General features: G+C 41.5%; 1 protein-coding gene across 2 annotated transcripts in view; it reads left to right on the top strand.

Annotated features, from left to right (window-relative positions):
• TMEM171 (transmembrane protein 171) overlaps positions 1–21,383 on the top strand; it is a 65,713-nt gene extending 44,330 nt beyond the window's left edge. The window contains exon 5 of one of the 2 annotated variants that reach the window (XR_012578244.1): positions 20,576–21,383. The gene's annotated coding sequence lies outside the window, so the exon portion shown is untranslated. Of the gene's footprint in view, positions 1–7,161; positions 8,576–20,575 lie in introns of those variants that run through there. The other variant, XR_012578243.1, reaches the window with a different exon arrangement.
• The last annotated feature ends 609 nt before the right edge of the window (positions 21,384–21,992 follow it).

Here is a 21,992-nt window from a genome sequence, read left to right as displayed (position 1 = left end):
GGCACAAAATAGGCCTGGCAATCTTTATAGTACTTAATATGTCATCTTCTTCCTATCTCTTAAACCCAATAATGTGCAAACCACCACTGTATTGGAGCATTATATCTGCTATAACTTATGTCAGCTTGGATCACACACCCCCTCTATCTTAAACAATGTTTGGCACCCAACCGAGTGTGGAAACTAGACTGGTTTACATTAGCCAGAAGTACATTTAAATCATTCTTACTAAATGATTTACTGGGGATTACAAATTCTTATATGACATTTTAAGTTAATGATTAGGCAAAGTAATATATCACTAAAATGATTGGGTGCATATGTATTTAGCTTCTATGATTCTAAATTTCTCTTTGGTTTGGAAGACTTCCTTGAACTTATTTTCCCCAGCTGAAGGGGAAAAAAAAGGAGAAAAGAGTAGAAGAATCTAACATTTCTGTCTCTCTTCTTAAGCTATTGATAAAGTCAAGAGGAATTTTGTCCCTATAGAAGGGTTAGGTCATAAGGAAGCACTAGTAAGTTGATTAGTGCTCTTCGGGCAGATATTGGCAGGTGTCAGTATTGCACAGCATTTCCTTACCCTATTGTGTCCCAGTGAGAGGAGGAAAAGCTGGACAGAGAACTATTAAGACTTTATATCAAATGGAAAATTGAATTAACCATCTATAAAGAAAAGATGTTGTGGCAGAATATAAAACTATCTCACAGGAAAACCACAACAGGACAAAACAAAGCAAACAAACCCGCCACCAACAAAAACAACAAACTAAAAACCCCCTGTACTCATTCTCCATGCACAGGCATTTCTGTGGAGTTCTAAAAATTGTAGGGATCCTATGTGGAAAAAAAGGGATTTGCTGACTCTGTCTAGCAAGTGGACTTTGAAACCCGAGTGAAAGAAAGGCAGAACACACTAATAAAACATGGGCTGTTACACCAGATGCTCACAGGTGACTGGAATTCTTAAAAAGAAACTGTGACATACAATAAATTATTTGTTTAATTTATTGCTGGGGGCCATGATCCTACCAGTGCTGAAAGATAACAAGCAACTTTGCATTTACAACATATATGAAATAAGGAAGACAATTCCCTCTGCTGCAGGGGTAATAAAAATAAAGGAAACCATTCACCAGTGCAAAGTTACTTGTGTGTGCAAATTAGGACTCGTGGCCATCACCCTCTGGTCCGTTGCATGCAAACAGCTGCCCTGCTGGTTTCGCTGGTGCTGTGTGGGGCTGCAGTGATTCATTCATTCGTATGAGCCTTGTTCTTGGCACAGCAAAACCAGGCCAAATAGGCATTGCATGCTCATTTTGGCATCCATCGTATCTTTCATCTGCAGTTTCAGATTGCTGGCAAATAGCAAACAGGATTATTGCAATATTTATTGAATTTATTAATGCCCTGAGGTCTCAAAAGCATATAGGGAATAGAAGAAGTACCAGACGTGAAGGAGTGATCTGATATTCATTACTGACTTCTGCTTGGATTTCCCTAGCCAATCCTCAGGTTTCCAACACATTCTGTAACAGATCAGGCTCCATACACTTCTCAGAGAAGTCTACCTAGGGAATACCACAAGGGCAATTTCTACCATCATGATTCTTCACTAAAAGTTTTTAAAGAAAAGTACCTCTCTCTCCTTGAACCAAACGTAAAGATGTTGAGTCTTCTTCCTCAGCCAATGCCAACACTCAAGAGGTGACATGAAAATCTGGGACAAGATTTCAACTCATCCCACAAAGTCAATGCTACCTGTTGGCCTTAGGGCAAAACTGACAACCACTGTCAATCATAAATCATAGGCACGAAGCTTTTTGGTGGAGAAGCAGATTGAAATCTATGATGTTTGGGACAAGTGTCCAGGAAGAGGATTCAAGAGAAATCTAATCCTGAAGTTATCAATGTGCAGGGATATATAGCAATGGGCAGCCTATTTGGGGTAAATAAAAATCACAGATTCTCACCTAACAAAATCTTGAGACCACAACACAATAAAGAATGAAAGCTGACAGAAACAAGGGAAACACCAGTCTGTCTGTACTGAAATCCAAAATTCAGCCTAAATTGTCCAGGTTTCCTCTACAGTGCATGTACACCTATTAAAGGGAATAAGAAGAGGGTCTAAGCAGTTACAAGATGAGAACACTGAAGAGGCTCACAAAGAGTGCTAGGGACAGGGGAGCACCCAAAATCCTATCCAGCCTTTTGCTGTTTAAGCGCCTAATGCATATATCTGTAGGAAACTGTCTTTACCTGCATAGGCAATATGGCCTAATACCTCCTATGGATCATGTTGTACATACACAAAGTATGAGGTTACCTCAGATGAAGAAAATCTTATCATCAGCTATATAGTTGAAAAAAAAAATCTAAAGAAACAGATTGCAGAATTTTCTCTGGAAGTAAGAAAGATGACTTCATTTCCTTAGCACAGTGACTGTTGGCTCTAACCTGCATCCGCCTTATTCTTAAAAGCACCAACATTCCTTATTCTGGCTATGTGGAGTGAAGAATATAGGTTAACACAGTGAGTAAGCCCTGCTCAACCCTCATGAACAGCATCACTTGGAAGGCATAGGAGCTCTGGGGCTTTGAGTCCTCTTCTGAGATATTAAAACCAAAAGCATTAAGTTAGAAATATCAGCAGAATGGGAAGCAAGTACCAGAAGCATAGCTGAGTGCCTGAAAATAAAGGATCCAGAGCTGTACTCCCCTTGCACTGGCTGTGCAGGTCACATTAAGGAGGGCAATGGCTTAGATATTCTCATGACAAATGGGAAACGTAGATTTAATTTTAAAATTTTCAGCCTCTGAGACTGAGAAGGACATTGAAGTCAGGTATCTCACTTCTGTCACGCTGTTGCATCTATAATGAGTTACATCATTCAGTCCTGTGTTTCAAGCTGGCATCTGGCAACATACTTCATCCAAAATAACTAGATCCAAAGTCAGATCTTCCTGGTGTCTCCTAGATGAGCTTAGAATTCCCCTGCTCTCATAGGTCACGTAGGAAAGTGATGGTTAGGGATAAAACTGACAAGAATTTATATTAATACTTCAGTGTGAAACTGAAGTCTCAGGATTGCATTCATCAGCCCTTGGGAAGGGAAAGAAGAAAGAGAAAAACTAGGTAGTAACCTTAAGCAAAATTACACAGAGGCACCCTTCAAGATGGCAAGCCCTCCTACACATCCAGGGAAGCCTGGTATTGGCCTGGACACTCTGGTTTCCAGATTTTCAACAAACTATGTAAGAGTGATGGTCTTAGGGCTTAGAGTAAAATGATTTATAGTAGGCATGTAAATTTCTACAGATGTTAGACAGCAGCCTAGTCCAGAATTTTGTGAGATCCAGTGGGCATTGAGTTCTTTCTCAGCCCTTTCAAAATAGCATTTTATACTACCCCAAGAGATTGCATAAATTGTCCAATGTTACACAACGGGATAGTGATGGTAAGACAATTCTAAGCATTAGTATGTGTTGCTTCTTCTTTCAAAAAGGTGACATCTGGGACATAAGAGTTTTTGTACGTACTATTTCTGAGCTAGAAGAAAAGCAATCTTTGCTAAACAGTCTCCTTATAAAGATCCAAGACACCACCATCATAGAACTTTTTTTCTTGTTCCAGCTAAGACAGCAGGATTGAGCCTTAAGGTATCTTTGTTAAACTAGTTAATAGATTATTGTCCAAAATAAGCATATTTCAGTAAGTGCAAGACTGTTTTTTCCTCCCTCTTTCTGTCTTTTGTTCAACTTCAGCTCAGCTATTTATGATTCATTTCATGAGCCACTAGGTTTTCTCTAAAGGCACTAAAAAGGGCCAGAGCTATCAAACAGTTTTAGTGACTAGTGCCAACAAGGAACTGTTTTCCTCCATGCTATAAAGCAGGCACTGTCAATAGACTACAACCGGCAATAAACTATTAAAAAAGGAATTTATGATGGCTACTTATTATCCTCCTGAAATAATGTTGTTACAAGGCTGCCCTTTCCAGTCCTCCACAAGGATCACATGGCAAGTGCCTAACAAAGGGAAAGGCCCAGATCTGCAGGGACTGTCTACAAAGAGCCCAGGAATTGCCCCATGTTATGTGGGCAAACACACCACACCAGCATTTCAAAGCAGCGGAGAAATTGTCCCATACTGGACTTGGGCTTGTTAGAAATGAGCATTTGATTTAAGGTGGGGCCTTAATTAACTTATATCTAGAACATGTTGCATTGTTTTAAGAGCTAAATATCAAATTATGAAGGAATGTCTATTATTGTTTAGCAAGGAATTGGGAAACCACAAGGATAAAATAAGAAATGGCAAAATCTCAAATGCAATCAGATCTGCCTCTTATTTTAGATTTCTAAAACCCCCCCTAATTCTAGCTGTTTTCCCTTCCTCTCCAATCCTATAACTTACTTCTTTGCTGAAATGTCTGTCTCTGTTGACATTTGACTATGACACTGATCTGTAATTGCTATAAACTGTGGTGGGCCACTTGCATTAATAGAGTTATCCTATCTTACTCCAATTAATGAAATGTTGGCCTCAATAAATATTTTAGACACAAGGAAATGCTACAATTTAAACTTCAGTGTCATTTGGACTGACACCTCCTTGTCTGGACCTTCATACAGCGTGCCCCTTGAATCCTCAGTACGCCAGACTGGAAACGGACAGACTGTGGTCAAGGCTGAAGGCATAGCCCTGAAAGGATGTCTCCTAATAGCAAGTGGGTCTCAGAAATTACAGAGAGGGTCCTAAAGGTGGGTAGAAAGATGAAAGGTGTGCTTTGAAGAGTGTAAGAGAAAAGAAACATTTTCATCCAGAGAAGGGAGGGCTAGGTTGAGCTGAGAATAGAATGAAAACTGAAGTGTGGCGAAATGCAATGGAAGGAGACCATTACGGAGATTTGGATTAAAAAACAAAACAAACAGACAAAAACAACAACACAACAAAAACAAAAACACCCCAATCAACTACTAGAATACATTTGCAGCATTAAGATTTCTCAAAGTCCTGATCACTTGCAGTAGAGTTCTCCTCTTTCCCATGTTGCTGCAAAAGAGTAGTTGCCTTATATTATGTTTCTGAACAGTGCATCTGGAGGAGATGATATTATTTAATAGCAGATTTTATTCTGAGAACACAACACTTATTCTCAGCAAGGGATTATTTTTAAATCCAGTTTTACTTATTTTATGAATTCCAAACAAAGAATGTGCACAGCAGAAAGTCATTAGATACCACATATAGAGACCTCAGATGAAAAATAACCATTTTAATAAGAGAAGCTTTAACTAATAGTGTCTGTATGGTAAAAACACAGGTGAGCAAGAGTTAAACTTCTGCTGAAACTATAACACTGGCTTTGCAATGTTTTCCTTTATTATTTCTCATTGAAAGAGACAATCCTACCTGTGATTGTCTCTCACTGGCTTCTTGACTTTACTCAGTTATAATCACAACTCTACGGTGAGAGGAACAACTAAATTCTGAGCCCATGAGAAGCCATAAATCCTGCAAAACCACTGAAGTTGCTCACTTCAATCTCCAAATGCCTGTTTACATAGAAGAAGAAGAAGGAGAAGGAGAAGGAGAAGAAGAAGAAGAAGAAGAAGAAGAAGAAGAAGAAGAAGAAGAAGAAGAAGAAGAAGAAGAAGAAGAAGAATTCACATTCTGTTTCTACAGCACCTTCTGCCCCTTGTGACACTCCCATGGTCTACAAGCATTCACCCAGAGAGCCAGGACATGGAGGGGAGGTACAGCCACTGGCTGGCCACACAGAATATTCACCCCCTCCCTATGAACCCCTGCAGTGAAATATGGTCATTAATCATTATTTGGCTCTTTTTTATCAGCATATGAATGATCTGAAATGAAACCATCACCTTTCACTGAGCCCTGAGAGGACTGCAGCAAAAGAAAAACAAGATTTTTAAAATTAATGGTTTGGCAGCATTTTTTAAGTGAAGGGCTTTGGAGGCAAGTAAAAGAGAAAAGTGTTTAAGTGTGCACGAACAGAGAGGAACATTTAATTAAAAGCATGAAAGGAGGCTAAAGACTACGTTCATTCCTGCTTTTTGGTAGCATATGCCTATCCTATAATTGCCTGTAAATAGTCACTGCAAAAGCAGCTCGGATTAGTGGGTTTTCTGGATGAGGGATGGAAACTCTGGCGAGTTCAGCTGTCGAAATCTTACATGAACTAGTACTGTATGGGGACGGTGCGGGGATAGCGGGGTGAAAAGGGGAGCGGTGGGTAAGGGAAATTAAAAACAAAAACAAAAACAAGCCCCAAAAAACCCCTAAACCTATAGAAATTCCGGCTTGCAGGGATATTTTTCTAATTATCACCTTGGCAAGATACCGTTCCGTGCTTCCAAAGCCAAGTTCTCCCTCACCAGCACGGGTTTTGCACACTCACAAATGTTCTCCACTTCCGTCCCTTCCTCTCTCGCTCCCTCCCTTCTTTCCTCCCTCCCTCCCTTTCTCCCTCCCTTCCTCTCCGACCTTTCCACGGGTTTGTACAGATCACCCACAAAAATGTCCCCGGGTGTCGCTTCGCCGTGCTCGGAGCTGGCGGGCGAAGGGGGCTCTACCGGAGGTACCCGCTCCCGCCGCTCGACCACAGCTCCTCCGTGGCACAGAGAGCAAAACTCGCTCTTTCTGGGCCACCCCATGTCCTCCACACCGGCTTGAAACACCTTTTTTTTTCCTGTTGATAGGTAGCTCTTTGCCAGGGTCCTCGGTAAGACGCCACACATTTTAGGAGAGAGCCGCAGATCGGCCCGCGGGGAGAAAGAAGAGGGTCGGAGGAGGACAAAAGGCAGGAGTGTGCCCATTGGGACCCCTGAGGATACCCTCACAAGCCCGCTGACCCCAGAGCGGACATAGCTGAAGCCCCGCAGAGGCGAGGTCCCCTCCGGCATCCGCCGCCGCAGAGTCCGGGCGGAGGCGGAGAGCTCGGGGCTGAGCGTCTCTGTCCCGAGGGGCTGGCGGAGCGCCGGTAGCGGCGCGCTGAGGATGCGAGCGGCTCCCCGGGGGAGTGACAGCAAAGAAGGTTCCGTGCGCCCCTCGGGAGGGTGGGGGGCTGCGGAGGGGCGGCGTTCCGATTTCTCAGTCGTTTTGTTAATAATAACGCTTTAATGCTTTGGTTACAGCACACTCGTCCTTCACGGTATCTTGCGCTGGGCTGATTTTATGAGGGACTGAACCGCGACACGGGGATTTACACTGAATTGTTCTTATTGTCCAGTCTGATGTATTAAACCACGCCAAGTTTCATGGCTACATCGACAACTCGTTTCAGGCACAAATATTGGGATGTCAAGCTGTCACAAATTCCATCCCCTTCTCTGACCTGCGTCCATTCTATCGCACTGGGACAACGGCGGATGCTCAGGAAAATATTTGTTCCTGAAAATTCATCGCCGGCACTTTCCCCTCGACCTCCGCCGGCCGCATGCGAGCACCCTAGAGCGGGGAGCGTGGCACCGCCACCTCGGCTCCCCGCCTCGCTCCGGCGCTGCTGCGACTCCCATCGGCTCCCCGCCGGCAGCCTCCGAGCCCGCCCGAGAGCCGCGTCCTCGGTGTGAGCTTCCTCCGCTGCCCGGGGCTCTTCTGCTGAACGCGCGGCCCCGGGCAGAGCGCAGAGCAGCGGGGCAGGCAAACCTCCTCCGTGGCATCTGACGGCGAAAATTTGGCTTTGAGTTTTCCGTTACCTGTTGTCTGGGATCACGCATATAGGGGAGGCTTTCGATATAATGCTGCTTTCGCTCACTGTAAATCCCACATGTTGCAGCCAAATTCTTACCAGCTGGGAGGGCTAGAGCAGTAAAATCCAGCAATTCTGTTTCATCATAAATCAAGTTTATGAAGTGTAGTGCAAGGTATATAACTGTGGAAACTGAACTTTTTTGGTGGTGAATGGCTGTTGAAATATTCGACTGTGACATTGTCAAATTCCCTTTTCCACCTAAAACTTGACATAAGCTAATTCTTACAGTTATGGGTGCGTCTTGCTTAATTTGAAAGAATACCACCTGGCATAAATTGCATTAGACGAACAGAAAAAAAGTTAAAAAAAAGTTAAAAAGTAAACCTCGCACTGTAACCTTTAGAATAAAAACCACAGGTACTGATATAGGCTACGGTTCTGATCCGCATATTTGTAATCAGATGTGTGCAGGAGCCTGACCGTAACACACTGTCACGCAGTGGTAGTCAAAGAATAAATGACCTCGTTTTAAAAGGAAATCTAAAAGTACCCGTTCAAATTTCGTTTTTTAAGGCCACTTTCCTCCCTCTCTATCCTTGCAATAAGCACAAGATCGGAAGTGTGCCCACATAAGACAAAAAATGGCATTCCAGTCTTATCATCCTCCTTGCTTTTAATTTCTTAATGATTTATTTTAGAGCTTCTTAGGAGCAGAAAAGCTGAAGGAACAAACCCATGGTGTCCTCTTGTTTGTGCTCTGACGCTGATTTGAAGTAGATTAAGAGGAGTGTTGTTCTTCCCCTAAAAGTCAGAGTACCATCTACACCGACGTTCAGCGTTTCTTATTTGGGGTTTGATCGTGCGCTAGGTAGAAATGTTGCCCAGCAATATCTGGAGAAGTGTAGCTCAGTGCATTATTTAGTGCCAGTGTTTTCAATACCTATGATTACGATTTCTAATTATTTTTCAGAACGAGCTACGGCATTTAGCAAGACACTGATAACTGTTACCATTATAATCACAACCACGAATATTGCACCGACTACCAATAAAATGTATCGATCCAGAGAACACAGTATTACGGAAGCATAATAGGAGATTCGGGCAGATTTCTCGGGCTCCCGCTAGTCAGAACAGGGTTTCTATCAGGGCTCTTCAGCTTGTCAAGATTTGTCTAATCAAAGGAAGTGAAAGTGAGGAAGAAAAGAGTTGGGATTTCGCCATGTAACTTTGGAGATGGAAGACGGGTTAGGGATCGAATCACGCCTGTGAGATTGCAGCGGGTTTTTGGGCTAGGAAGTAACACCGGTAAGCTGTTAATTTTTCTCCTAGAAATCACCCAAAAGATTCTTGTGAGAAACAGATGTCAAGACTTTACCCCTGGCGAAAGAAAAAAGGAAACCACACGCCACACACACACACACTACCGCATATAAATAGCGACCTGTTATGTGATCCAGGACTCTCGAAGAGGTGTCTCGTACACTTAAAACAATTTAGAGATACTTTAAAATTAAATATTGTTTGGTTTAATACTTGTTTCATTTTCCCATCCATAGATATTTGCAGCCGATATAAAAAACTACAGAGATGTGCTGCACCTCTCCCCATGATACCAGGCTTGCATTTTGTGCTGTAATGTACTTATTTTAATGCTTCTGCATTCGAACTTCCACTCATAATTTTTGTGCAGCTGAAGAAAGAGAGCAACAATTTTAAAAAACCCCGAGGATGCCCTCACTAGTAGTGCCCGTATTGATAAACCATATTTCCCTCCAGAATTTGCTATCCTGAATCTTGCGTGAGGCTGCGGTGTTGCCGGTGTGGACGGCGTAGGCGAAGGCACCGCAGAGGCAGAGGCAGAGGCAGCGGCAGAGGCAGCCTGCCCAGCGTGGTGCTGCGTCTGCCTCTGCTTGGGGGAAACGGGAGCACGGATGTGGGCAATTTACATGCCTACTTGTTTTGGAGCTCTGGAGGCAGACTAATTTTGTATGTCCTTAACACTTTTATGTCTGACTATTTTTTTTTGTTCAAGTATAGACTGTCTATCTATGAAGACAGATCTGGATTAGCTCCTAAGAATGCATAAAATCTGGGATAAATTGAAAGAAAATCTGCTATCGTTTGTAAGTTTGTCTTAGCACTTTAAAATAAGATCGGGAGTTAAAGAAGTTAAATCCCTCTTATTCACGTTATTTGTCGGTGTATTCTGAAGTCACTCACATTCTGCGTGTTTGGGATTTTGCAAGGAAGCAGCAATATTTACTTTCTTTTATCCCTCTCTCTCTCTCTCTTTTTTTTTTCTTTTTTCCTTTTCTCTTTCTCTCTCTCTCTTTTTTTTTTTTTTTTTTTTTTTTTTTTTAACGGAGCTGACCTCTAGCAGTGGAGTCCGCTCTGCTGGAATTAGATATGTTACCATTTTCCATCCTCGCCTTTTTTTTCCCATCACCCTTTAGACCAGTTTTGTACGATAATCCGAGTTCCAAGTCAGCTGTCAGCTTGCAGTAGTACCACACCACCTAATCTATGACAGTTCTAAAAAATGTGTCTTGATTTACGTTTGCAAACGGCTCTGCCACAGCAGTGGTGCTGCTGTTTAAGACCTAGTTTACAAAACACTCTTGCGGTGCCTCATTTTTCTTCTGGAGGAATACAGCTCCATTCTCATTTCCGCTTCACAGACGAGAGATCATTTGCCTGTTCTTTTATTGTTGAACGCCTTAATCTAGTGTATAGACCATTAACACACAAATATAATCTGTTCAGAAGTTCATCTGGCGCGATTAGGCCAGCAGAGTGCTGGCTGAGCCGATCCTGATGCGAGCCAGAAGTAGACAGGACCAGGCGGGAGACAGAAGGCGACCGGGAATAGCTCTATTAGATAAATGTATTAATCTGGATCCCAGCTGTATCTGCAATGTTTTCCAAGATTCCTTTCAGAAATCATTCTAGTCGGATGTGGATTTCCCTAATTAATCACTCATGCCGTTGTATACATTACAGCTCAAGAGTGTAATTTTAGTCAGTTGTTTTGAAGCGCCTTACTGTTCCATCTGATCCGCATTTGTCGATTAAGCGTACAAGGAACGTAACACTTGTAGACAGAGTCCCGATACGGGTTCCCCGCGGCACCCGCCCGACCCCGCCGCCGCTCGGGGCCTGTCCGGCGGGGCTGGGGCCGCCCGCAGCGGGGCCGGGGCCTGTCCCGGCGGGACTGGGGCCGCCCGCAGCGGGGCTCGCCGCGCCGCCTCCCGCCGTCCCTTCCGCGGTCCCGATGCCCGGGCCCGAAGCCGGGGCCGGTCCCGCCGAGCCCCGCGGCCATTCGGGCCCGGCAGCCGCCGCGGGCGGAGCCGTCCCGGGGCGCGGTCAGCAGCGGCCCGCCCTCCGGGGCAGGGCCTGAGGCGGGGCCGCCCGGGCCCGCCCCGCCGCGCCGCGGGTGCCCGGGGATGTCTCGCTTCATCTGTCACCAGCTCTGTTCGCCTGCCCAGCTGTCAAAACAGGGGGTGTCTTTTTCATTCCAGCTCACAAAGTACCAAAGGGGAAAGGGGCTTTAATGCCTGTGTTTGGACACAAGCAATTATCCCTAATTATTGTTTTTCTTTTGAGCCTGCCCGTCCTGCTGGAGAGCCAGCAGATGAGCATGCCCTAATCCTCCCCAGTCGGTTGATCTCAGTGGGTTTTGCGGGACAAACCGGGCGAGAAGGCTTCGTAGCTTTCATCTCGATGTGAGTTTTGAACTGATTGAAACTCATTGCGATGGAAGAATTAACCTCGGAGCCCAGGCTTTCAATGGCCCCTGATAAGAGATTATACGTGTTGATGGCAAGCTTTTCTTGGCAAAATGTTTTCAAAGGGCTCGGAGCTGTTAAATCAAAGCCCTATTGAATTGCTGGTAGGCCCCTTAGAGCTCTCCCTCCTTCTTCATTCCCCGGTACTGTGTGTTGGTAATTACTGGAAGGGATGGGAGAAGGAAAACAGAAAATCCCCTCGAAGGTATACACAGATGCTCACAAAGGTGATGGGCAACATCAGGCAGAGAACTACGAGGAAGATAGAGGAAAATTTCTTAATTCCATGGAGGATAGTTCTATAAACAGGCCAGTGCAAGGCTGATCCTTTTCTGCTGCAGTCTCCTCTCATATGTCTTCCCCATGATTTTGTAAGGTTGCAATAGCATTCCAAGGAATCATGCTTCCGCGTTACTTCCTCAATAATTAATCCTTTTAAATATATGGAAAAAAAATGGAAAATAGGAAAACCCAAAAAAAGATAGAAGCTATGAGGATCTTTCAGCTGCACATATCTGTGGGTGTAAGAAAACCTCACTAATACTTAAGAAAAGGAAAAATCATGATGAGTCCTTTTTAAAGGAGAGATACTTATTTTTCAAGTTTGCTTCTTCTTCACCTGTACAAAGTGTGTGTCCTGGACTCTGGAATTACACATATTGGTAAAGAATTACCATATTTATGAAATTTGGGTCATATTTTGTTGAATACCATTTCTTCCACTGTCTCCAGAATGGGAACTTGTTAAAAGCCTGCATGCAAAACTGAAAGTTGTTTGCTTCCACCACTCTTATGACTTAGACTTTGTTTGATGGACCCTAGCTTTTGTAAATGAATGTGTGTTTGATCAGAGGCAGATCTGGGGTAATGGATGTGATTCTTATTTTAACAGTAAAAGGCTAAGGTCTAACAGAAGAAAATATTTCAGGAAATAGGGGTGGAGATAAGGATTTTCCATTGGAAAGACAGTCCACTTCAAGATAAATGTCAACAAGGCAACCACTGCAGAAAAGTGTTGAGCTGGAGAAAAAAAATCTGCTGGCAGACAAGGAGAGATGTTCGGATGGCCCAGATCATGTTTACTTACTATGCAGGACCATGGGACAGTGTTATTACATTGATGTGCTGATTGGTTGATGAGAAAAAGAAAGCATTGATATCCAAGACCAGAAATATATAAACAAACCAATAAATAAATAAATAAAAGAATTTTTGGAATGCTACTGGCAGTAAAACATTACCTTTTTCACTACATTAGCCTGTAGTGGTAATGAGAAGGTAGTGGAAGCAGCGGCAATATGAAGTTAGACAAACAGCTTGATGGATAAGGTATCTGGAAACTGCCTTAGAGAGTGGAGATCAGCACAGGCAGGAGCTGGAGTGCTGCAAACCCATACAACAACCTATGGAGGTATTCGAGCCAGCTGCCTCACCTGATGCTCCAGCCAAAGGAGGAGGCCTAGGTTCCAAGCTATTCAAAGTGTGTACTGCAGCCTGGTAGTCATATACTACCTAGACCATCAGTTTTTTAAATTTACTGTTTATGGCACTTGCTTTTTCTCTCTAATAACACTCATATTTTTAGAGCTCTATGTTTAAAATATTTCCTTATGAGGGAACATATTTGGGTTCAGAATGCTCTACTGAGTACCGGTATGCCTTGTCTTTCCAGATCCTGATCCAAGTTCTAGCCACAGTAATTTACTGAAATGACCTTGAGATCAGCCCTTTATAACCCTTGGTGTTTGCCAGATCACAAACATGCAATATTTTTTTTTTCCTTCATTTAGAAGCTTAAGCCATAATAGTTAAATAATAAAACTAAACTGCAGTTACCTGTGCATAGGCAGTACAAATGCCAGAACAGTAACCTTTGCTTTTAACATTAAATTTGCTTTTGGCATTGAATTACCACAAAAATCCAAGTTGTTTGGGTTCCCTTCAGCTTGCATTTTATCATGGAATTTTCTTGCCAGCAGATCTTTCAGTGAGAGCTTTGATAGCAATTGCGAAATAGGCTTTTATGCTGAAAATTTGTAGGGTTTATTTGCTTGTTTGTTTGCTTTTTTCAAACAGCATCTTAACAACTGGAATTACAGAATAAAAATTTTGGCTTACTCACTTCTTACTGTTGACTAGGCCTGTGATTTTGTGGAGATTCTGTGGAGAATAATAATAGCTTTAGTTGTTTTGGTTGTTGAAGTGTTCTGCCAAGGCATCCTACAGAGTTCATAGGCTGTGCAGGATCCTAGGGAAGATATACATTGCAGAGCCTTCTTTGGTGAAATGCCTAAATTATCACAAAACCATTGGAAAGCTTATTGGTAAGAATGTACTTGCAGAGTTTATACTCTTCATTGAAGTAAGCAAATGCAATGTGGATTTTACAGCAACCATAGGATGAAAGGAATCTGTAATAGAATAGAAGACAAGCCTGTAGTAGAATAGATAAAGTAGCTGTGTAAATATTTGGCAATTCTGAAGAGACATCTAAGGCTAAGACTGTTTCATTGCTACTTCAGAAATGCCTGCAAGCCCCAAATAGTTAAAAAGTTTGCCACTTGAAATAATGTGTGTCCAGCTTGTAAAGTTAAATATTTGGGTTCAGCCCCAAAGACTTTAAAATTTTATATTCAGTGAGAAGCAGCACTTGGATCCAACAAGGAGGTGGTGGTGATGTGGTATAACAACAACACCCTTACTAGCAGCTGCAGCACAGCAGCTCACAGACATCCCAGACAGATGCTGTTTTTGCTGCCAAATAGAAAAACTGACATCACATAATACTGTAACAGAACCCCTGAGATTCTTGGGATCAGGAAGGTATTTTGGGTTGGGAATTTCCACGGACTTGACATATTGAAATAGTTTTGGCCCTAACAGCCTCTGACCAAATTCTTGATATAAAAATAAGTGACTTTACCATTTGTAGTTCTCCATTCCATTCATGCCAGGGTTTCCACTGTCTCAGCTGTCAGTCTCTTGACTTAGCATAAGAGTCCTTGTTTCCTAGAGCAAGGAGGCCCTATTAGTATTTTCTATTGAGATATTTCAGGGACAAACTCCACATGTTGCAAGACCACTGCTGGTCACATAGACTGGCTAACCAATCCAGAGAGAGTGTTTCTATAATTATTTGCTCATAGAGATTTGCTATCTAATCACATACAAATAGCTACACAGTACAAGTCCCTTGCACCACATTTCTCTTTGCCATAGTTCAATAAATGTTCCATTCTTCAAAGCAATAGCTAGACCATTTAGAATTAAAATTCAGTTGTTGCTCAGCAGGAACAAAGGGAAGATCTTATGTGAAAGTACTGTGTAGCCCAAATATCATTGTCCTTATCCATTCTACACGCTACTTTCTTGGGAATGTTTCTATTGGTGTCTGCAAATGTTTTAAACATTTATTGTCATTGAAGGACAAAAAATAGTGGGAATAGGTACCACACATCCTCTGCCAAGTACTTAATATATGGTATTACAGAGAGAGCGACCAATATTTGTACCAGGAATCTAGTTGCCAAGCATTAAATAGTTTTTAGATCAAAGTGAATCTCTATTTTCAACTTCCTCTTGTTTTATAATAATAAAGTGGGGTTTTTTAAAATAAAAGATAAATGTTATCCTTATGAAGCAAAAATTTGCCTAGGGAAGATAATTGTATTTCTGTGTATCTTCATATAATGTAGCAGGATTTGTAAAAAAATGAGCCCAAGAAAATCTGCAAACACTTAGAAGAAGAGCTAGTCTTTATGGCTTATGAGATCTAAAAGAAAAAATATTCTAGCTGTAGCCGGTGCCACAGGCCACAGATAAGAAACTACAAAGATGAATTATATGCAAATATAACAACTGAAAGAAATTCTAGCCTGTAAAATTTCATGAAATAAAAACAATAGAAAGGTAAGATAAGACACACAACAACGGGCTCAGACATGACTCTGTTGTTAAGAGATGCTTTGCTGACACAATGTTATTCTGGCATGTTCATTCTGGCAGACTGTCCACAAGATACATGTGGACATAAGATGCAGAGTAATGTGTAAAAGATCTGGTATTCTTCATAGATGAAAAATCTTGGATTAACTCATTTTTGCTCTTGTGTTTTCTATAACCATATCAGAAGGGAATCTTATTACAGAATATTTTGCTCAATGTCCCTTAGTAAATACATTATGTTATTTAAATTATTAAGTTTACCAAATGTTTCACTTATTTTCCCACTGTTGTTCTGTTTGAAATAGTATATTAAAAAAAAAAAACTAACTACATATTTCATAAAAATAAAATCTCTTCCCCTTGCACATTCAAAATAACATTACTGGTCATTTCCCAGTACAAAGCTATAGATCTTGGCCAAAGCCTACCTTTTACCCCAAATGCAATATAGCTTGCCTTTGCAGATTCCCCAGACGCCCCGGTACATTCCGTTGCCCACTTCCTATCCACTCACAGCCTTCATTTCAGCTGCAAACGTACTGTCTCTACTGGCCATACACAAGCGGACAAAGATGTGATCAGGGACACAGGTTTAAAGGATTTATTTGAAGTTTTGAGTACTTTGTCACCTTGAGGGTTTCAGTTTGTTTAGAGATTCATTCTGACCTGTTCAGTGACTCACAGGGTGAAAGAGCCTTTGCCTTTTTAAAGCTTGGACAGATAACAAGGACTTTCAGATTAAGCATCAGGACTATAGGAGACATTTTTCCCCCTGTTTTTGTTTGGTTGTTTTTTTCTGGTTGTTGTGGTCTTGGGTTGATTTTGGTTTTGTTTGCTTGTTTGATTGTTTTGATTTGAGATTTGTTTGAATTGGTGTCATATCTGTTGTAGTGTTTGACTGAATTCTGCCTTTTTTTCCTGTTCTTTTTCTTTGATAGCACACCCTTCTCTCACAACACATCCTCAAAACACACCTGTGCAAACTTCCCTGGACACAAGTGAGAGCAGAATGGGATGCAGGGGGTCTCCAAGCATTAGTGACTTGAGAAAGGAGTGGCAGCAAGGGCTGAGTGACAGCAAGTGTTGTTGAAATTCACAGTCTAATGTAGCTCAATTAGGCAAATAAATGTATGCAAATACCCTGATGGAACTTTGAATCAGGACAATGTCTGCATGAGGGCTTCCATACCCACAGAAATGAGAACTTAGAAACACAGGAGGAAATCACTGACATCAAATTCTCTCTGATTATAATGTCTCTTGAGAAAACACCAAGAGACGTTGGAAATAGAGACTATATAGCAGAGTGGTCAATGTGTGTGTCACAAACCATAGTCTAAGCAGCAAGTGCAGCTCTTCTGCCTGATGTTTTGTGGCTGGCTTTGGCCAAATTCCCATGAAATACAAGGCAATAAACACTGGAGATCCTAAGGACACCAGATTTATCTTGAGACATATCTTCAAATGCTGCTCAGACATGTCTCCTAGTGGAGCAGTGGGACCCCAGCTGGCCTCAGTCATATCTCAGGTGCTCTCTATTTCCCACTTTTCAGAGCTGTGTGATACATGTCTTTCATGTCTCAGTCCCTGAAGATTGTGGCATACAGTTTGTGTTGTATGAGGTGGAGCTCATGCCTGGCCTCAGGTTCAGGGCTTGGGGGCTTTGACATAAACATGGCAGTCTGAAGTCCCTGCAGAAAAGCAAGTGATGGATAATATCCCTGACAAATTACCCTGATGGTTCCCTCTGAATCTGAAACCAAAATCAAAATCTAACAGCAAGGAGAAAAAAGGAAAGGGATATTCTCTGTGCTACTTTAAGAGTTCCAGTCCAGACTTTCCTCCAGCCTCTACTTGTAACCAGTCTTAGAGCCAAGCAGAAAAGACAACCCTCCTAACTAGAATATATCACTGCAACATGTGCTAGAGGGAAAAATACCTTATATTCCCTTTGCAAACTTCTAGCTGAAGCCATAACACAACATGCTTTTCTTTTGTTGGTCAAATTTTTTCAATAAACTGTACATATGAGATACTTTCAGTTGAAACACTGAATGTATGACTCAAGAATAAAGGCATAATTGCAAATAAATACTTCTATACTTAAATTTTAACTGTGATGCATATCTGTGTTTTGTGTGTGTCATTTCTTTGGGCTTGTGTGGCAAGTTTTTTGTAGTGTGGGGAGTTTGGTTATAGGGGCAGCTTCTGTGAGAAGCAGTCAGAAGCTTCTGCCACAACCAAACCCGTGCCTGCTGGCTCCAAGATGGACCTGCCACTGCCAAGGCTGACACCATCAATCATGGTGGTAGAACCTAATTTAAAAAGTGGGAGAAGTTACTATGCAGGTTCAAATTTCAGCCAGAGAAGAAAGGAGTGAAATTATGTAAAGCAAAACCATGGTCAGTGAAGAAGGACAGGAAGGAGGTGCTCCATGTGCCAGAGGTGAGATCTGTCTCCTGTAGCCCATGGTGCAGATCATGGTGAGGCAGCCATGGCCCTGAAGCTCCTGGAGGACCACAGTGGAGCAGAGATCCCACAGCCTGTTCAGGACCCCACACCAGAGGAGGTAGATGCCCTCAAAGGAGGCTGTGCCACTATGGGAAGCCTGTGCTGCTGGACAAAAGGACGTGTGTCCACTGGAGAGAGACCAGACCAATCTGCCAGCAAGTTTGTTGGCAGAACTTGTGACTCCATGGGGTACCCTCACTAGGGCACTCAGATCCTGAAGGACTGTACTCCATGGAAGGGACCTATGCTGGAGCAGTGGAAGAGTGTGAGGGTACTCCTACAAGGGAAGGAGAGGCAGAGACTATGTGTGTTGAACCGACCACAACCGCCAATTCTCAACCCCCATTCTTTTTCACTGCTGGGACTGAAGTTGAACCCAGAAAGTATGGACGGGTGGGGGAAGGCATTTTAGGGGTTGATTTTATTTCTCATTATTCTATTCTGGTTTAATTGATAAGAACTTCACTTCTCCTGGTCAAGCCTGTTTTGCCTATGACAGTAACTGGTGAGTGTCCTTATCTCAGTTCATGAGCCTTATACTCCATCTCCTCTGCCGCCTCAGAATACTCTGTCCAGCTGAGGAGGGGAGTGACAGGGAGGCTTTGGTGGGGTGGTGTCCAGCCAGGATCAGCTCCCCACAGTTGCATTTCATTTACCTCGAGGTGAGAGAACACTTTTTTTTCTAAAAATAAATGCTCAAGTGCATGGATAACACAGTTTAAAGACTTCAAAACCAGTGTGGATTAACCTAGAGGAGCAGTAAAGCAAAATTTGTCTTGGCAGACAATAAGAAGTGATTCACACAATTGTCTTACTTTTATTAAAATCTTTCTGTCTTCAACTTTATTTTCCAACAAATGGTTTTGTAGAAGTGTGACAAAGGAACACTGATGTATAGCTAACTGCATTAATATTTTTAAAAAGTAATTAATATGATACATTTTGCTCTTTCATCTTAATCCCATTGGACTTACTTTAGCAGATATCAGCATCTTAAATGCAGTTGGAGGCCATATTGTGAAATAATTGTTGAACCTGAAGTAGTTTATGATCAGCTCCGGTGATGATGTGCTGGATAGTATAACCTAGGAAACAGAGTATTACAGGCACGCTCAGCCTACAGATGTTGCTGTGTTAGTTTTTGGTGTCCTGGAAAATAGTATTCAAAGATATTGAAAACAGCTGCTTTTCCTGTTAGTGCACCGGATGCTTATCTCCTTGCTCTATATATCAAAATATCAGTGTCAAAATTTACTATTACTGCATGAACTGGAGAGACTTTGATCCAGACACAAAATAGTTTAGTCAATACTATGTAACAGCTGCCCTCAGTATATTTTAAAACAAATTAAAAAAAATTATTATTCTGTTACAGTATGATAATTATGGATTAAAGTGAAATAAAACAAGATAGGAACATCACAAAATAATTTTGAATCAAGAAATTAATTTGAAATTAAATAGAAAATGCATTTTCAGAAACAATTTTAGTTTAAGTAGTTTTCCATTTTGGATTCTCAGGGAATTAAAAATGTGTATTTTTTCCCTAATTCCATGGAAACAAAATTCAAGGTTTTATTACAATCTGTAAGGTGAAAGAGAATTCAGAGTGCTGACAGGCATAAAATGTTGCTTGGACTCTGGGAACCCTTGAAGACAAGTATTAAAAGTAAGATGCAAGTTAGAGAAAATGTAAGGGATTTTCAAAATGCATCTGTGAAATGAAAAGAGATCCTATGAGCAACAGTAGCATAACTGAGCAAAGAGAAGAGGGGAAAGAGCACAGAGGATAGAGAGGGAGAAGGTGACATCTAAAGGTCTATATGTTGTTGCAGAAGATGTGTATAGCATTTATTTGAGAATTAAAGGAAGATTTCATACACCTGTATGTCTTTGGCAGACCATGAGTGGTGACTTACAGCAATTAGTGAACTTTTTGATTCTATTCTGGGAATAATCACAAAAGTAGTGTTGCTCACAAATGTGCTTGTTTGATAAAATGTATAAACACATTTGTTAAGGACTCATCTCCCAGATGTCCTCAATTTTGCATGCAGTCAGCAAAAGCAATTGACAACCTCCCTTGGGTCAAAAAAGGCCCATTAGAAGCATTGCTCTCCTACCCATCTGCTGAAGCTGTTATCTGAGGCAGCTAATTATATGTTTCACTCTTTCATTTCCAGAATCAAATATACCTCTCAGTCTCTGTATCGATTGCATGAACTGGAAACATTTGCAGGAATCATGGACAGTGAACTTTACTTCACCCTGAAGACAGGGATAATAGTCCTTCCTTTTTTTTTTTTTTTTTTTTTTTTACTTTGTAAAACTGTTTAGAACAGGGAGCGTGAATAGGGATAATTCAAAACAAGCTATTTTTGCATATATTGCATCATGGACAGAAAATCTGACTTGGCCTAAATTCAGGAAAATCTAAGACTTCTCAGGACTTTGTCCTAACCACTTCCATGTCCTGCTTAATCATAAAGTCAGATGTCTGGTATACTTCTTGCATGATATACAGTTAAGAGTGCTGGTCATGGGATGATTAATAAAGTACCTTCTATTGGAACGTCAATATAGGCCTATTTAATATTTTCTCTTCTTGTTTAGCAGACCACAGCAACAGGGGGCTCGCTGGATTGCAAGAGGAAAGTGCTCCTGAAATGTGCAAGGGATTTCCCTGAGGAGGGACACTGCTGGTGAACAGCAGTGTGTGCTAGGAAAGTATTGCTGAAGACCTGGAGTGGCCACAAGTCAGCACAGAATAGTGGGGAAGACGTATCATTGACAACGGGCTATTGGATGTAAACTAAACCACCAAAGGGCACTTTTACTGTAATTGTACATATTAAACTCCATGACCAAAATAGCCTTTATCAGGAAGATACTGGTTGACTGGCATACCTTACCCCACACTAGAAATAATTTGCCTTAGTTACCAAAACATTGTTTGAATATTTTCCAAAATGCAGTGTTGAAAAAAGCAACAAACCATAAATATAATTTAATCCATCAGAAATTAGTGCTAACCTTGTTAGTTTTTCTCATTGGAAGCTGTCCTACAGTGTACAGATACTATATTCAGAGAATTACATTATTTGTGGGAAATACATTTTGATAGCTCTTTTCATATCATTTACCACTATCCCTAGCCAAAAGAATATAAGCCATGGGATGTAGCACAAAATTTCTGATCTTTTGTTCTTTGGGCTTCTTTTCAGTATGAGCAATTTCAGCTTCATTGAAAATGTTCATTTGGAGATCATATGAAATCAGAAAATTTCCAAAGTCGTTGTTATTAGAACTGGTCTTAACTCAGAGCAGTATGTTCAGCTACATGTTCTCCCTTGTTCTGCAAGAGGTTCTTAGATTAGATTAATAAAGCTGTTTACTTTCTTTTTATTGTCCCTTCCTTATTTTGACTCATAGTTTTGTTCTATATTATCTGATAGATACATGCAAACTAACAGAACCTATGGGAATACAGAGAGATTGAAACTAATTTTCTTTATTATGAAAACTTTAAACACCTTCATACAAAATTTGCCACTTGAAGTTAAATTAAAGGTTTAAATTAAAATTAAGTGTTATATGTGATGTTCCTGAAATTCAAAAGAAAACTTTAAACGATCCTTGGGAATGTCATGGAATCATAGAATGATTTTGCAGAAGGGACCTCAAGGATCATCTAGTTCCAACCTCCCTGCAGTGTGCAGACACCTTTCATTAGACAAGTTTGTTCAGAGCCCCATCCAACATCACCTTGAACACTTCCTCAGATGGGACATCCACAGCTTGTCTGAGCAACTTGTTCGCCACTTCACCACCCTCACAGTAAAGAACTTTTTCCTAATATCTAATCTAAACCTACTTCCTTTGAGTCTGAATCCATTGCGTCTTGTCCTGTCACCTTATAACAAGTCTCTGTGTTTCTTGTAGAGTCGCTTCAAGTAGTGGATTGATGGCTGCACTTAGGTCGCTCCAAGGCCTGAACAATCCCAATTCTTCTAGCCTTTCCACATAGGAG

Source organism: Zonotrichia albicollis, chromosome Z (genome assembly GCF_047830755.1).
Source record: "Zonotrichia albicollis isolate bZonAlb1 chromosome Z, bZonAlb1.hap1, whole genome shotgun sequence".
Lineage (NCBI taxonomy): Eukaryota > Metazoa > Chordata > Aves > Passeriformes > Passerellidae > Zonotrichia > Zonotrichia albicollis.
The sequence above is the reverse complement of the archived record's forward strand: the minus strand, read 5'-3'. Positions and strand labels throughout refer to the sequence as shown.